The sequence below is a fragment of the Grus americana genome, chromosome 8 (genome assembly GCF_028858705.1).
Source record: "Grus americana isolate bGruAme1 chromosome 8, bGruAme1.mat, whole genome shotgun sequence".
Lineage (NCBI taxonomy): Eukaryota > Metazoa > Chordata > Aves > Gruiformes > Gruidae > Grus > Grus americana.
Genome location: NC_072859.1, coordinates 24,572,776 through 24,588,848, shown reverse-complemented (window position 1 = coordinate 24,588,848; position 16,073 = coordinate 24,572,776). Strand labels below are relative to the sequence as shown.

Sequence of the window (16,073 nt, the reverse complement as noted above, 5' to 3'; positions counted from 1 at the left end):
GGATCAGCTGGAGGAGATAGATCAGCCAAGGTGAAGTTGTCTGCTCAGGGGACGAGCAGGAGGACTTGTGTTATGGACCTGTCCCCAGAAGGTTTCCAGCCATCTTGCATCACGTGAGCCTGGGTGCTATGGACGCTATACCACTGACCTGCCAGCCCCTCTTGGCTCCTTTTTAAAAGGCAAGTGGACCCAAAGATGGTACTTTGTGCTGTGGGAAAGCCAGCCAGCTGCTCCTCACCTTCTGCCTAATTCTGCCTTTTTTGGAGTCAGGGATCGCTCAGCTGCCCGTGTTTGGCTCGGGCCATGCCGCAGAGGGCAGGGAGGCAGCGGTGAGCTTGCCTGCAGCACTGCGACCCAGGTCTTTTTTCCTTCCATAGCAGTGAGAAGAGGTGACATCTGTCTCTGCCGCATTATCCTCGGGAGGATCTGCACGTGGGCTCTGGGCAGCTGGGGCGAGGAGAGAAGCAGCTATCGTGTACCCTCTGCAGAGGCAGCCAGCTAAACCAGAGCCTGGGCAGGGAAGGGACTCTGCTCTCTCTGCCCGTGTGGCTGGGGCAAAGCTTGGGCTAGAGAAACGTGCCTGTGGGAGAAGCACGAAGACCCTACCTGCTGGTGGCACAAACCTGCTACTGGTCCTTCTCAACACGGTGGTGAACAAGAAGCTGGTGATGAACACGAAGGTCTCCTTTTCCTCCATCTCCTCCCCTTCCAGGGAAATAACTGTCACCCACTCTCCCAGTCCCCCACAAGGCAAGTGGCAGTTTGGGGTCTTGCCCTGGGCAGGACTGGGCTGTGGCAAGACCTCAGAGATACAGCATGACGTGCTTAATGCACATTAATTGCTCTGATGGTGACGAAGTGCTAAGTCTCCTCCTGTAAAGAGGGCCAGCGAGGGGATGTGGCCTCCCAGAGCTGTGATTAGGACTCAGGTACGCCTGTCCCCAACCCTACTGCAGGTCCCCACGGTTATTTTATCCCCATGAGACAGCGCATAGGTGACTTTGGAACTGGAGGTGCTGTGTTTAGTCTCAACCTCATCCAAAACAAAGGAAGGAGGAGGAATTTGTGGATGGAGTGAAGGCGACTTTTCCAACCAGGAGGGGAATGGCAGTGTGGTGAGCTTTGAGACATCTGGATGTTTGCATAATGATGCGCCAGCATCTGGCCCTGCGTCGCTAGCTCGGCATTCACACATCCGGCACGGCATCACGCCCTGCTCCAATGCGTCTGTCCCAGGAGCTGGGTTACAAACCTTGCTGATGCTTGAGGGGTCATTTCTATTTCAGGCTTTCGATTCTGTCGTCCGTCCTACGAGTGGTCCCAGCCCCCTTTTGTGGAGCCAGCATGCCCCCCTTGGAAATTTTCAGCATTCCCATTATAAGCCCTTGTGTTGCTGGGAGCTGTGGAAATTCATTTCCAGCTGGTGTGGGAGCGCTCTGGCTGGGAATGCTCTGGCAAGCATCTTTCTTTCGAGGTTAAAAACATAATTTCAGTCTGACCTCTGAGTTTCGGAGCTTTTGTTGGTTTTCTCCACCCCCAGATGGTTTTTGTGTGTGATTTTAAAATAGCCTTCTTTCTTGGTTGAAGCTAACTGATGCGTCCGCTTCTCATTCGAGGATTGTTGTGTTTTATTAATGCTGTTATTATTCCATTACTGTCATTGTGCTCTTTTATAGCAAATAGCTTAATTTAGTTGAGATACACAGATGCTGAGAGTTTAAGTGAAATCTTCAGCGCTTGGTATGCTGGGCACTGAGCAGATATTCCCTAAGCACTTCGGTATAAACCTTTCACTTAAAAACAAATCGGCTGTGGGGGGAGTACTGGGTGGCAGGAGTTTGGGAGAGGGGAGAAGGCGGGGGGGTACCTGTTTAGTACCCTAGGGAGAGCCTCATAGTCAAACATGACTAGAGGTGCTTGGGAATAAAGCTCTCACCGAGGGTTTCAGCCCCAAGATGGGCTGTGATGGAGCCTTCTTCCCTACAGATGCTGCAGGACAGGAGGAGTTACACCACCAGTATTGATGGGTTGCTTTGACTTGGGTTTTTTTAGGGGTGGGAGGGCAGAGTGTGCTGCATTTTCTGCAGCTGAAGCTACATGGCTCCTGGGAGGGGTGGGGACCGGTCATGGTGTCACCCCGGAGCGGAGGATACAGTGCCATTGAAACCAAATTAATCTGGTTGAAGAACAACGTGGCTGCTGGAAAGCTGGACTGTGCTGTAAGTAGTTCTTGGGGTAGAGGAGAGGGGTTGAGAAATAGCATTGGTGACAAGATGACTTAGGGGACAAGGGTCCTGTTGTTAGAAATTACTTGGGTGCTTAAGCCTCCCGGGAGGTTGGTGCAATCAAGGCTCCGAAGTACCTTAGCTACTTTTGAAATTTTACCTCTTATTGTTGACAGATGTTCATCTGAAATAGATGCTTCTTGCTTGGTGCCTCTGGGCATTCATTAATACTAGTGATAACAATTCCAGATTGTCTCCTACACCTCTTTCCCTGCTTCCATCCCTTAAAAATTACAAAGGTAAAGCCAAAACCCTGTTAGTGCCACGTTATTCGTGCACTTAACTCTTACTGCCTTGGCAAAACCTGCTGATCTTGGTGCTATCAGTGTCAAAATTACTTTGTTTGGGGCAGGGAAAGCCAAGGAGTAAAGTAAAATGGAGCCAGCAGGTGCCATGCAGGTTGAGATGGTGCTGATGGCGATGTGAGCACAAGTGAAGGTGTTTGCTCCACCTGGCCATGGCGGGGAGGGAGCTGTGTCACTGCCAGATGGCCCTTCGAGGAGCAGCCCTCTGCCTTCCCCCTCTCCTGCCTGCAGCTCTAGGACACCCTAGTCTTCCTGGGGAGGGCTCTCACCCTCTCTCGAGCCCCTCGGGGGCAGCCTCTTTGGGGTGCAGCTGGGAAAGACTTGCCCCCCTTTTCCATGGCCAAATGAGGGGAGCAGCTCCCCGTGGTGTGGGGATGGGTTGGGGAGGAGGAACGCAGTGGCCCACGCTGCCTGTCCCCAGTGCGGACTCTTAATAGCCTGGGGACCCACGGGAAGTTGTCGGGATCATTTTATCTCCCTGCTTTGAGGCAGCTTTGTGGCTTTATCTGGCTTTCGAGGCGACCAGGGTAGCTAACAACATGCATGGAGCATCCTCTGCGGAGGAGGCCCGGCGCCCGGTTTTGCTAGAGGTCTGCTTTACCACTTACGAGAAACGAGTTAACCTCCCTTTGATCTCGGTTCACAGCTAACCCTTTAACAAAGTCTGGGATGTGCAAGGAAATCAATACTCAAGGCATTGAATTTAACACCAGCCATCAACTCAAGCGTAACACACACACTGACTGACTCCGATTACAAGGAGCGGGCTGGTTTGAAGCTCGTTTGCCAGCTCTCTGGGGTGGTGCGGGGCAGCAGCGGGGAGGGCAGGCACGCTTGCACGGCTTGCTGTCACTTGGAGGGGGAGTGAGAGGGACCTGGTGTGCTCTGCCATGTCCTCCCGATCGGCTCTGCCTCCTGGTGCTCCTTTTCTCTCTCCTTACGCCTCTGATTTGCAACCCCAGCAGCTGTTCCCCAACACAGGAACAGAGAGCTTGGATGCTGTGCGTGGTCGCTGAACGCCTGTTTGTGTACACACGTAATTGCTCTTTGCTGGTGAGGAGCTGCGGCAGGACTCGAGGCAGGGCAGGTTCTGCTGAGCCGGACAAAAAGGTACTACAAGTTAAAAATCTGAAAAATAAAATGCTGCAGGCAGGAAAGGTTGAGTGTCTGGTCAAGGAGGCAGCCGTGTTGTTTTTCCAGATCCAGTCCTCCCTGTGGAGATCTAATTAGATCAGTGGAGAGCTAATTGGGACACCTTGTTCCACACCAGCCGCTCGCTCTTTGCTGGCACGTTGGCAGGAGGTGGTGGGCAGGCTGCCTGGCACGGCTCTGTGGCTGGGAAAGCCAGGCGGTCCACGGCCAAGCGCTTTCTAGACAGCCCATGAACCTCCTCGTCACATCTCAGCCCTCCAGCACTCTGCTGCAGACCAGCTGCTCCCACGGGGGGGGGCTTTTCTTCTCGCTTGCTCTTGTTTCCACCAGCTATAGCCAGAGCTGAGACGGCACGTGTAGGTTAGGGACGGTTTCATGGGGCAGCTGACGGATGCTGAGATGGGTGGGATGAGCATTACGTGAACCCACAGCTCTGTTCTTACGCTGTGGCTGTGTGGGGGCCATCTCTCTGCTCCCACGCTCCACTGGGCACATGCTCCTGAGACCTGCTCCTCCTCCTGATCATCAGCAGGCAGCAACTAGGCAAATCCTAATAGTGTTCCGCAGGCACACTGACAGGGAAGGGCCCGCTGAGCCACTGGATCCGGCCCTCAGCAGCGACAAGGCAATGATGCCTCCTTCCAAAGGGAACGGGGCCCAGGGGCGTCCCTGTGGCTGGGTGTCGCAGCCCTCCCCAGCGCCCTTCTATGGGCAGAACTGCAGGCATGGCTAAAAGCCATAGCCAGAGTGTCCCAGCTTGCCTGGTAAGGAGACCCCAGGTGGATGCAGGAGAGGGTGGTCGCTGCCTATGTCCTTGCGGGAGCCCAGCCTGGCTGGCGATCGGTGAGCCTGGTGGCACCAAAGCGCCGTGGAGGTACCTTTCACTCCCCTGGGAGACGGGAGTTGAGGCCTTGGGGACCCAAAGACCTTCATTTTCTATCATCCATGTCATGATCTCCTCTGTGACCTTCTCAGCACCGTAATACAGTGCTGGTTCCTCTTCCCAGTCCAGGTAGCCAGTCCGTCACTCTTGCTTGACCGTAGCTGCTGCAATTCATCCCTCCATGCCTCCTTTAATAACCTCTCCTCAGGACCGCGCCATGTCCTCCTCTCAGGTCCCTTTATTTGCTGCTTTCCTGACCTGTCTCCAAATCGATTCTCTCATGGCGTGCTGCTGGCCCCTCAGACCATCTCCTTCTGTTTGCTCTTCCATCAAAATCAGGGACCCTCAATTTTGCTGCCTGCTGCCTGGTAGTCTGTGCTGGCTGGGCCCGCGTGCGTTGCCTGCTCGCCTGGTGTTTGCATCCATCGGAGCTCTTAGAGGCGCCTCTGCTTTAACCTCCTCAGTCTTAACCCTGACCTGAGTCAACAATCGTGGGGAAGAGCTGCTGCTTAGATGATCCAGTGTAAACTCTACCTTTGATTAGACAGGTATCATCCCCTGGAACCAGCACAGCAGCGCCTTGTTAACTTTCCTTGGTGTTCCCTCACTGCAGCCATGAGAGCCTCCAACGCGGGCGAGAGACACAGCCGCTGCCCTCCTAATCTTTATCGATCTTTTCCCTGATGCCTCATGCGTTGTATTCTCCTGCCTTTCTCTTCTCTTCCAGCTGTCTCTCCTCTGAGTGGCTTTGCATCTTGTGGGAGTGCTGAGAAACTCTGTTTTATTCGATTCTTGCAGAGCAGTAACGCTCGGTGGCCCCCATAGCTCTGTCGGATGGGTGCCGTGCCAAATAGGAAAGGTTGGGGTTTGCTCCTGAGAGTCTGCTGTCTGGGACGAGGAGGCAAGAGGGAGCAGGGCACATCTTTCCATGCCCCTCTGGTCTGTGCTATATGGGCCAGTTTCTCTGCATGGTGCCAGAAGTGAGTTTTGGAGAAGGTCATGGTGGTGGCCAGGTGTGGTGGACATGAGAGTGTGGAAGGAGTTGTAGGATGTGAGCAGAGGGAGAGATGTATGTGATAAGACGTGCAGGCAAGTGCATAGAAGTGGTGAGATGGTCCTGCAGGATCGCGCTCTGATTTTTTTCCCACCCCCCCCCGGGCCTGGGTTTTAGGAACAGATTGTGAAACTGAGACATGAACCTGCTGGTCGCCCAGCACCCCTCCCTTGCTGCAACCTTGGAAGCACGTAACCTTGACAATGCCAGGCAGTGAAAACCAAAGGGTTGAATTGCCTTTTCTCACACCGGCAATGTGAACAGACATGCAGTTGTACGGCACCTCCCCTACGCTTTTCTCCTGGTAACCTGTCCCTGGGTCTCTGGCCTTGGTAGTCTGGCATGTTCGGGCACAACAGCCGAACCATCACCAGATGCATCCCTTCCGAAAATGTGTGGTGCAAAGGAGCGGTGTGTCTGCTCTGGACAAATGGCTTTGTTTTGCACTGGAAAAACTGGAGTCAAAATGTCACGTCACCGTTTCGCACGGGAATAGATTGCTCCTTTCCAGAAGGCGGCATTTCTGTCACTGGGTTTTACTTTGTGGTTCACAAGCAGAACTGTTCCCACACAGTGAAACGAGACAATATTTTGGCTTTTCCATCCTGGTTCAGGATGAAAGCCAATGTCAGAGCATTGGTATTTCGGTGGGGTGGACGTGGTTTCCCAGCCCGTTACAGCAAGAGCACGCTCCCTGCCAGGAGGTGAGGATGAGTCCCAGGGATGTGCTGCTTCTGCTTCCAGCACGTTGGATCCAGCCTGGCTCTTTCAAGGTGTGTGGAAATGAGCTACAATCTCATCATTCCTGCAGAGGCTTCTCGGAGGAGATAGCGGAAGGGTCACAGTGCCTCTGGAAATCTCCGTTCAGGCGATGTGCTGTCGCATTTCACAGCAGACAGACAGAATAACCTTTAGGGCATGGTAAGAGGCAGCGTTTTGAACTCCGAGCCGGGGAGCTCGGGAGCTCATTTCTCTGACACATCATCTGCTTCCCTGCCGCTTCCTGCATCCCCCTGAAATACCTTTGTCCTAATCCATCACTTCCTTAGCTGGAATTAAAAAAAAAGAAAGCTGGGGAGTCAGTCCCTTGTGTGCCAGCCACGCAGAGACCAGCTTACCCTGCGGGAACACACCCAGCCCCTCTGCCGTGGTCAATTTTGCCTTAATTTGAGCCGCCCTCAGCCTGCATGGAGGTGGGGGGGTGTCCTGCCAAGCCAGCCCCCAGCAGCGGCACGACTCCCCTGCCCTCGCTCACCTTCCCCGCATCGCAGCCTCCCTGGAGAGGTGCGGTACTTGGGTCCTGAGCTGGTTTTTTTCCCCCAGATTTCGCTGACGTGGTCGTGGGGAGATGGGTGGGCTGGAGCCAGGCAAGCGGGGCATGTGCAGGCTGGCATGGGCTGCCCTTACGAACCAGAGGCTCCCACGGCAGCTCCGTGCCGTGTGTTACCGGCTGTGCGGCACTGGGAGGAAAGCACCGGCTCTCCCTCCTCCCCTCTCTGGAGTAAATAATGGTACTTTTTATTTAGCTATTATTTCCCAGTGGCAGATATCTCCTCGGCTGTCTGTTTAACTATCTTTATCTCACCCTCCTTCTCTGTTTGATATAGTTATAGATAAACAGATAGCTACCTTAGTAAATAACATGTTTTTAAGAGACCGGTGGTATGGTTAACATAGTGCAGCAGCTGTTGATTTGTCTTTCACTGTTGGGTTTTTTTTTCTTAAGGAAATGCTTTAAATAAGGGATACTTCATCTATTAAAAAAAAATACACTTGTAGCAGCTGCTAAGCCCATCCATAAGCCTGCTTTACGTTGTATTTGTGATGGGACTGACAGTGCATGGAGGAGCCTGATTATACACAATTCCATTTTAGCAAGCCCTGCGATGTAATTTCACAGGGCGATCAGTGTTTGAATGTAATAGCAGCCTGTGCTAAGGTGTCAGAATATTAAAGGCGCTAATGGAAAAGCTCCCTGGTACACAAGGGGGACAGCATTACAGGAGACGTCGCAGATGGCTGGGCACTAAACTAATGGGGCAGGATCCAAGAAGGGAAAAAAAACCTAGAGAAGGGAGAGCTCACGGGAGCACGGGCACCTGCTTCCCTCTCACACGGAAATTAAACAGCGAGCGAGGGAGAGGCGAGTGTGTGTGTGTGTAAAAATAGAAATCGAAGCGGGGAAAATACCCCCTTCGGAGGGGCTTGAAGGTTTTGACAGCAAGCCCGGTGCTGGATTTGCTTGGGGAAGGCATGGGGTTAGATTAAAGGGGTGCGTGTTTGGGGGACTGTGGGGCATGTCTGAGCATCACAGCCGTTGTTCGTGGCCCTGGAAAGAGAAGAAGGGTGGGATCGGTGGATACAGTCACCCATCCTCATGTAATATGGCAAAACCACAGCTCACTCTGGTGATTGTTACTCTCCAGCTAAACCCAAGGAGGGGGAGATGTGTCCACCTCACTGCTGCCTCGGCGACCCAGCTCTGCAGCACATCTGCTGGGGCCCCGTCATGCCTTTTTCTGTCCTCATGTATCCAGGGGCTGACAGTGGCTCCCTGTTTTCCACCACCATTGGAAGCATCTTCCCCTTCCCCCTGAACCCCCAGTTTCCCCAGGAGCAGCCAGAATCGGACTGGTCCATTCTTGTCTGCGTGGAGAGACGACCGTGGCTGTGGTGAATCATCCATGAAGTGTGATTGCGGGTTTTCCTTGGTGTCATACGCAGCTTCCCCACTCTGCCTGCCACGGCGCTTTGGTGGGGGAAGGCTTAGCGCCGCTTTCCTGCCTGAATTGGCCCCGCAGGGGCCAGGGCAGTCCCTGGGAGATAGCACCGCAGGACGTGAGCCCATCCTTCCCGGGGCTGGGGGAGTAAATCAGCTGCGTGTAGTTGCTCCCTGTCATGTGTCTCTGCCTTTCAGGCACTAACCGAGGATCTGCTTGTGTATCTCGGCATTGGGCACTCATTGCATATATCAGCATAACCCAGTCTGGGTCTCGGTTGGCCTGTGGTGCAGCCAGAAATGCTGGGACCCCACGAGAAGGGAGCCCCATTCAAACAGATGTGACCTGCAGCTGAGGCAAGGTCAGGGCCACTTGTCCTGGACCAGGAAAGGCACTGGACCTGTGTCATCCAGCCCCTTGTCTCTGCTACAGCCCCCCCGCAGCTCTCTGCTCGGCCGCCTGACCCCAAGCCCAGACCCCCAAGTCCTGCCAGCAGCCCCCATCCTAGAGCTGCTTTCTTGGCAGTTTACAGCTCTGCTTGTCCCCTGTCCTGGGCCAGCGCTGGCTCGTGCATGCTCCAGCTCTACTTCCCAGCCCTCCAGGGACCCAGACCTGTAGCTTTGTTTTGCTTGTGACCAAACCCAGGGCTTGGACCCAGGTCTCCACGGCATTAACCTAGTGTGTCGCCAGCTGCAGAGCACACAGCAGTCGAGAACATTTTATCCAGGATAATCCCTAGCCTGGGAGCAAGGCAGAGACTGTTCTTGTTCAAACACAGGGAAATGTGAAGTCTAAACCGCTTGGCACTTTGACACTCCGGAGTCAGGCACGCCGGCGTGTTTCTATTGCAGCCTAAGCCAGGGCACGTGCTAATCCTGCGCAGTGGCCGGGCCACCTCCCCGCTGCCCGGCAGGGTCACAGCGTCCAAATGCACCCTGGAGAAGGGCTGTCGGTGGCTGCAGGGTCCATCCTGCCCCTCCTGAAGTTAAGAGGAGTTTTGACAGTGAATTTACAGAGCTGTGGCTGAGTGGGGGTATTGTCGGGACATGGGCAGGCTGAGGCTGCGCAGGCGTGTGTCTGGGGGGGAAGAAGGGTCAGGCATGAGATCGTTGCGTGCCTCAGTTTCCCTTTTGCAGTGGACAGAGATCGATGGCATGGGCTGTTTATTTTAATAAGGAGAAAGCACGTGCAGTTATGCTGCATCCTCCACATCTTATCTGACACCATGCTGCTTTCCCTTAACCTTGGCCCGTCCTCCTCCCCTGGACTGGGGGCACTTCACCTCTCTGAAGCACTTCCCAAAGTGCCAGGCAGCTCTTGTGTGCCCAGCATTCACCTTTCCAAAAATAGACCATTCATATTTTTATTTCTTTCATTTACTGCCTGATGTGAGGCATAAAGATGTGGCTGTTTTAACCAGCAGCTTTGCAAATGGCCTGAGGTGGACGCCAGCTGGGCTTGCCGAAGGTTGCTCAGCAAGGCCAGGTAGGGCTGGGAAGGTGGCTCGTGTGCCGAGGGCTCCCTGCTCATCCAGGACATGTGAGAAGGTGGCTGTGTGGCACTGTTCTCCAAAAAACCTTCACGTACCATTGCACAAAGAGGGCAGAGCACCAGGCAGGGTCCCAGCACCTTTATGGCAATGTGGGAGGATTGTGTCCGGATCCCATCCTCCCGCTGCAGGGTGCTGGCAATGGCAGGAATTTCCAAGGGCAGTGCTTGCTTCCATCTAAGTGGGCCCAGACCCATTTGTGGTGTCCCCACATTCGGTGTGTCAGCACCTCTCTTCCACAGCTCTCCGGGGGTTTGTGCTCCAGAGAGGGACGTTCCCTGGGAAAGGGCACCGCTCACATCTTCTCCTGCGTCCTTCCATGTCCAAACCCCAGCCAAACCACCTCCTGCTTGGTGGCACTGCAGATTTATTTGGCAGAGGACAAATGCCCTCTACTCTCGTCATCTCTACCCCTTAATCTTAGCACAGATCCGAGGTTTCGGCGGGTGCCACGTTGGGCAGAAGTTGTTTTCATGCACACGGTGCCACTCGTGAGTGTTTGGGGAGCTCGATGCACCGACAAAAAGTAATTAAACGTGAACAGTGTTAACGCTGTGCCTGGTCAGTCCTGGAGGCCCCTCTTGCCGCTGCGTTTGTAAAAATTAAATGCCTCTTATTAGCGGCGCAGCAGAGATCTGTAATACGCGTGGACAGAAAGGCAGGGATGGATGGAGTTGGTGTCAGGGCAGCAATTGCTTATCATGCCTTATCTGGGAATATGAAACTGTATTGCATGACATCCAGAGGCAGGCTGAATAGATATGCCAATTCATCTCGAGCCCGGGCTTTGACAAGCTAGACTGCCCTTGTTGAAAGGCATCAGTCAAACAAGAGCTGCTGGCTGCTTTTCCCTTTCTTAGACTTTCTCTCGCTCCCGCGCTCCCTCTCCCTCTCTCGCCGCCTCCCCTCCCTCCGCCTTTTTTTTTTCTAAGCTTTTTCCACACAAAATTGAAAAGCTTTGGAAATAATAATAATAAAAGCCCCCCAAACTAATACCGTTTTAAGTACACCCCCCCTCCCTCCCCAAATGGGATTGATAAGGAACCCCAGTGTATGAAGGCATGTTTAGATAACATTGAGAATATTATAGCGAGTGAGAGAAAGTAGGGGGAAAAGCTTCCTGCCGCGTCTAAGCTGGGAAAGGCGACGGCACCCTGGCTAATACGAGTGTTTAATATTTGATGTGTTGGGATAAAGCAGGATCACCTTCGAATTGAATTGAGTGTCAGAATGAGAATCTATTACTGAAATTCTTGTGTGATTTGACAGCAAAGCAGACGATGTTATTCTTCACTAGTTACCGCAATCTTCTCCCCTACATCACTTAAATATTTTTTTCTTTGCTTGAGTAAACACACATTATCCTTTTTTTTCCACCCTCCTTTCCTTTTTTCTCTCCCTCTTTTATACTTTTTTTTTCTTAAATCAAACCTGCCTTTCACAGGGCTGATGGACTAGATTGTTATTTCTTTATTTGTCCTATTAAATGGAATTCCTGATTGTTTAATCCTGCTTTTGTAAGTGATTTAAAAATACTTGAAAAGCTGTGAATGCAGCAGCACTTCTAACTAAACTGCTCAAAAGGGGCACGTTACACCTGGGTTTAGCTCCTGCCTTCCGACAGCCAGCGAGGGCAGCGGGCTCCAGCGCTGCCGGGGCTGAACCAGCCCGGGCTCCGTGCCTCCGTCCTGCCAGATGAGCTTTCCTCCGTGCCTTCCCTGCGGCAGAGGAGCTCTGCCGATGTCAGCTAGGGCTTGGCAAGTTGCTTATTCATTACCTGCATCTTCTTTAATTGCATTCAGCCTCGATCCAGCAGCCTTGCTACTAAATGATTTGGTGCTGGGGTCAGGCCCTCAGTGGTGGTAAATTTGCCTTCTGTCGTGCCGGTAAGTTTGTGTGGCAAGAAATCCCAGCAAGAAATGTCCACCTCCCATCCCTGAAGTGGCATGCAATTAAAATGGGATGTCAATGGACCACCCTGGACTCCCCAGTGTCCTGGCTGCTATTCAGGGATGGCACCCCCCAGTCCCAAAACCCTACCGTTACTAGGTGGCACTGAAAGTATTTTAAGCTGTGTTTAAAAGCCCACTTAGTTGTAGACATGACCTCCTTTTTTTTCTTCCCACCATACAAAGTAATATAAAACCTTGACATCTCATCGTGCCAGCAGCAGAATGAGGGGAGTTAGAAGGAATTGCTTATTTTGGGCAGATGCGGCACGCAGCTGACATGACAAGAGGAGGAAGACACTTTTGCTGTCGCGAAGTCATTTTCTCCATTGCGAAAATGTCAGGGGGGTCGGCTCCGATCGGCAGGCTGCTGTGCCCAGCCTGATCCTGGGGGAGCACAGCCAGCGCCCACCGCTTCCCAGAGCTGAGGGCGGCTGGGGAGATCTCTCTGACGCTGTCTATCTGTATTAAAACATGTTTTTCTCAGGTATCTTTCTGAAAGTCTTAATGGAAACTTTCAGCAAAAGCCACCACTTTTTTAATTCCTTAGTACCCACCCTTCAGCATCTTCTCAAACCACTGAGCCCCTTTGCTCCTGGGAGGACTTTTTCCAAAAGGAAATATTTTCTCCCTGCCTGAAAGTGTCCGTATTAATATTAAAATTACAATTAGCGGGTGAAACATTTAAAACCTCTTGATAGGACATAAAAAACGACAGCGTTGCTGGGCTGGGCAGGGCAGGAGGAGGCTCTAGTCTGGCAATTCTTGTTGCTGTGGTTTGTGGACACGCTTCTGCTGTTGCAAATCACAGAGCCCCTCTTCCCTCCTGCCCTTCAGCTAAAGCACCCAGGGCAATGCAACCCCAGCAGCTTTAGTGCAGGATAGAGGGGCTGGGGGCTGACCGAGCAGGTCACAGCATCGGTACGCGTGGAAGGGACGGGGCTGGCTCTGTCAGCATCGGTGCCTTGCCTTAGCAGAGCTCCATCAGCTCCATGAGGACCAGCCCCATCCCTCCCTGCGCATACGGGAAGGATTTGTGGGGCTCCCCGTGTGTGTGAGCATCCTGACCTCTGCGCAGGTGCCCTGTTTGCATGATGCGGGACGTTAAATCTTGCCTTAATGTGACTGCCGAACACCAGTTTTTGTGAAGTGTGCTGGGCACTTCCCCATAAATAAATGATGGAGCATTATTCAGTCCACTTAGATCAATACATCAGCTTGACAAGTTCCAGTTCTGGGAATTTTCTGACCCCCTGGAACATCTTCTCTGCAGCTGTGCTGCTTATAAACCACAATGCGTAGCCCAAACAAGCTCTGGTGAGCGGAGCATCAAGACCCGGCTGTGTTGGCGCTGCCGCCTTGCCAGCCCCATTGCTGGGGACGGGGACTGGTTTGGACTGGGATTGCAGCAAGGGCAGGCGAGGTGAACTCAGTGCCAAACCGGGCAGCATTTTTACAAGAACTGGACAAATCCTTTGACCCTCTCTACTAGAAGTGATCCATGGAGCTCTTGTTTCAGGCTCTTTGCAGATTGTGACAGATGCATCATGGCCATGAGGAAGTTTTGTGACCCAGAGCAAGAGGAGGACAGTTTCAAACCCTTTTTGCTTTATTAAAAAGCCATCTCCCTGCCCCAGGCTGCCGTACTCCATGTCTTATCCCCTACTAGCTCCCCACCTCTGTTTTTTGGATTTTCTGCAGGTTATGTGAGGTACAGGTTACCTAAGGACCTACCTCTCCACACTGGCACTTTTAACAGGGTGTGGATTATCCGCGATGCTGGCTCTACGCATGGAAACACAGTATGTTCCTAATCTCCTGCTGCTGTTAGCTCACATTTATCACAGGAGTATCTGCTTACCTTTGATTCGAGATCCCTACATCAGGGACCCAGGGCGGTATTTGTCTGTGAACTGCTGCGTATGCCTATGGGATTGTATAAGTAAATAAATATAATTAATAATCATCTGACTTCAGAGCAGCATTGGCAGGGAGGTAAATGTAGCCTTCATAGAATTACAAACAAAATCAGTAGAAAAGGGAGACCTTTCTAGGGGCTGGTATGAATGGGAATAATTGTGTTCAAGCTGCTTGAAAATTATTCTGCAAACACTGGGTGTTTTTTAGCAGATCGGAGGCATTGAGTTTGTCTTTAAATCAAAATTTTGACCAAAACCGTTTAAAAATAGCTTTTTTAAAAGATGCCCGCATTTTTTACCAATTAAAATGCACGTGAGAATAAAATGCCACAGGATCCTGGCCCTCCTTCAGTGTCTGACCTAGAAGGGAGCAATCCAGTTCCTGCAACACCAGGACAGACCTAGAGGGAGGGACAAATTAGTGTGATTTCCTCGCAAAAAGGGGTTCATGGCATTTTTTTTAAATCCTCCAGTGAAGGCGTGTGAACCAGGGGTGTCTCAGACTTTCTCACGGTTTGCCGTAGGGATAAGCACTGAAGGGGCAGGGGTCTGTGCCGCTGCCAGCGGCTGTGCGGGGCTGGAGTGGCAGCGGAGCTGGCGGGAGAGCGGCTGCGGTTGACGCTGGCGTCCCGGCGGCTGCGGTGAGCCGGCAGCGAGCCAGTGGCCATGGCCAGCGTGGCGGGCTGGGGACCCCCGCATTGGGGAGCCTCCGGCACTTTCTACCTCACTTTAACAGTCAGAAGAAGAACTTTCCTGTTTAAAGATTAAACGTTGTCTTTAAATATTAAACAGCAAAGCTCCTCGCTTTTGATTGCGTGGCTGCTGCCAGCAGGCGGCTCAGAATTGCCAATTTTAATTAAAAAACTTTATTTTCCAACACAGCCCAGCGATGGCTCCTCCTCCTGGCCGGGGCTGGTCGGCCTGTCCCCTGGCCTGCCTTCATCTCTGTCTCTGCCCGCATTTCCCTCTGCCTGCAGCAAAGTGACGGTCCCTGCCAGCCCCGAAGTGTGAGCGGCCTCGTCTGGGACTGATCAATGCCCCTGGCACTTCCTTCCAAAACCCCAGGAAAAACAATTAAAACCCGATCGATCCTGCAGGCAGCTTTGAATATGCATAAGTGCACACTTGACCTTCAGTGGTCAGGCCAACTTCCACCCCGGCTGCTTAGCTAGTTTGCTCAGGTATTGCTGCTGTACCGAATGACCTTGATTAGGAAAGCAAAATGTGATGCAAAGATGGGTCCGGTGCTGATCCCAGGGCCCGGGCACGCGCCGCCGGCTCCCTGCTGACGCTGCTGCTGTGGGGCTGGGGGAGGCAAGCTGGGGTTGGCACTAGTGCCCAGCCGTCAGGAGCTTTCCAGAACTGTCCCCGTGGCTTTCCCGGGATCCTGCCAGCCTCCCGCTGTGCTCCCTCAGTTGCTCCTGGCTGGGGTCCGAGGGATGTGTCTGGGCTGGGAAGGCAGCCTGTGATACGGTGGCTCAGAGCCTGCCTTGCCCAGTGCAGGGACAGCCCTGCTGCCTTCCTGTCCCATGCATCCTCCCTCCAAAGCGTGCGGGGACACCCCTTCCCCAGGGATGCCCCCCACTGCTGGCAACCACAGGCCTGGATCCACTGGTGCTGAGCACAGGGACGCTCCTGTGCTGTGCCTGGGCTTGCTTTTTGGGACAGAGCCCAGGAGAGGGAGCCACACGTGGAGCCGCTGCTGCCATCACCCAGGGCCACCCAGCAGGCGGGTGGCGGGGTCCCATCCTGCACCCTGACCCCCCAACTCCCACCTGCCCACAGCCAGCCAGCCTGCATCCTGGCCACAGCGATGGAGATACCAGAGCATGTTTGTTGAATGCAAAGGAAACCTCCCCGTTGTGTACACAAAGTGTAATTTCAGTGAATTATGCATAGACTTAATTAGGAGTTTTAATTGCTAATCATCTCCCAACAGGATTAGCAATGCTGTCTATTAATTATCTGTGGAGGCCTCTGTTTTGCTAAGGCAGGAGTAACAAAGCAGCATGAATGGTTACGTAGGCCGGTAATAAATTAACTCCCCCAAGCTGCGTAGCTCTCGGGGGGCTGCTGGTGGCGGGGGCTGCATAGGGGCCAGCCCTGCCTGTGCTGAGCAGAGCAGCAGGTAGCGGGGGCAGAGGGACTGGCAGCAGGTCCCCGTGGCAGGCAGGTGGGTGGTGGGCTGGTGGGGGGGACCGCTCAGCTCTGCTTATCCAGTTCGGCCCCGTTCCCGCTGCGGAGAGCATCTCCCCCG

General features: G+C 53.2%; 1 protein-coding gene across 2 annotated transcripts in view; it reads left to right on the top strand.

Moving 5' to 3' along the window:
* Positions 1–16,073, top strand: part of ERI3 (ERI1 exoribonuclease family member 3) — a 135,319-nt gene that overhangs the window by 79,318 nt on the left and 39,928 nt on the right. The window lies entirely within an intron of this gene.